Below are 1,797 nucleotides of genomic sequence, written 5' to 3' on the forward strand. Positions count from 1 at the left end.
AGCCCCGGCCGGAGCGGGTGACCTCTCTCTCCCAGAGGCATGGGGGGGATGGGCGTGGCCCGATTTCTCCTCGCCCCCCCACCCCCTCCAGCCAGTTCCTAACGACCACTCAGCACCCCCCATCCCTGCCAGGTCCCTGCCTGGGAATGCCTTTCCCAGGGGGCTGTCATAAAGTGGGAGTAGGGGCCGAGGACAAAGGGCTCTTGGGGGGAGGGGTCTGGAGGGGGTGGGCGCTGCCAGTTTAGGGTTAATGGCAGCCTTGAGGGGGCCCAGGCCTGGCCCAGAGGGGCTCCGGGATTCCCACCTGCCCCCTCAAGCCGTGGGGTGGAGGCCTGCCCTGCTCCCCTCCCCCACCGGGGGTGACCCGGAAGGGTCATTAAACCCAGCAGGCCAGGCGGGGGCAGCGTGGGGGGGGAGTGGCTTCCTCTGGCCTCTTCCTTATGCCCCCCAAAGAGGTGGGGGGCATTGCCTGGAGCGTTTCCTTGGGAGGGGGCTTGTCCTGAAGTTGTCAAAAGTGGGAGAGGGGCAGTGGGCCCCAGACACTGGGTGAGAAATGCCCCCTCCGAACTTTGGGAGCTGGTGGGGTGACTGCCGCGGGGGAGGGGGTGCTGGGTGCTGCTTTGCGGTCCTGGTCACTCGCCCCCTGTGATCTCTGAGAGGGTCTTTGTGCCCAGGGACCACTGGCCTGCTGGATACTGAGGTCTTTTGGGGGGGTGCCCCTTCCCGGTTTTTACAGGGGCCATTCACCTGCCCCCCCATCGCCCTTTTACCCAGGAGGCCCCAGGGGGTCTGAGTAATGAGTGGCTGGTCCAGGAGGAGGTGGAGGGCCAATGGGCTCGGGTGGCTCCGCAGGGCCTCTTCCATGACGGGCGTTGGGGAGGGGGCTACACTGCAAGTCGACGTGGTGTCAGGCTCCTTTTAGCTGGTCACCATCGTGGGGACATGGCATCAGCTGGAACGAGGAGCCCCTGCCCTTGCCCACTGGCCCCACCTGTATGAGACCCTTCTGCTCCATGAGTGGCTAAGAGCCGTAGGAGCTTCATTTGCTGGGTTAGGGGCCGCCTCTTGGCCCCTCCTGTGCTGTAGCATCTGGGATGTCACCACCAGGCCTGATGAGTTCTGTCCATTTGTTTTATTGGCACCTTGGTGGGTGGGGGTGTGGCCTGGCTTGGGTCGGGGGCTGGGGTGAGAGCCGGTCCTCCTGTCCCAGTGGAGCCAGGTTGTGCCAGGTTCTGGGACATCCCTCTCCGGAGTCTGCCGCAGGCTCTGGCCATTAGGGTTGGTGGTGATCTGAAGGGACCCCAGGCAGCACATTGCATTCTGGGATGTTGACCCCGGGTGGGTCCTGAAGTGCAGGGGAAGCCCCCTGCAGAGAGCACAGGGGAGCAGTGTAGGGGCTCTCATGGCACCCAGACACCTGTTAGCAGGGCATCCTCGAGCCTCAGTTTCCCTCATCCACAGAATTGGGACAACCTAGCCCCTCCTTCCCTGACACGGACATGATGTGGTGCCTATTTTGTACCCAAATTCACCATCATCAACTCACTTCATCTCTGCCTGTCACAGCGAGGTGGATGCAGTTAGGGCACCATTCTGCATCTGGGGAAACTGAGGTCCAGAGAGATTGAGGCTTCGGGCTGAGAGCATGAGTGGGGGAGCTTTAGCTCAGGATCCATATGCAGCAAGCGCAGTCTGGGCCAGGCAGCACCAGCACCTAGAACCTGGAATCAGAACCCAGAACCCATTTGGGTTCTGGTGCCCAGCAGGCAGCTGTAGCCAATCAGAAGCCAGGAATGC

This window comes from Myotis davidii, unplaced genomic scaffold (genome assembly GCF_000327345.1).
Source record: "Myotis davidii unplaced genomic scaffold, ASM32734v1 scaffold198, whole genome shotgun sequence".
In the NCBI taxonomy this organism is placed as follows: Eukaryota; Metazoa; Chordata; class Mammalia; order Chiroptera; family Vespertilionidae; genus Myotis; species Myotis davidii.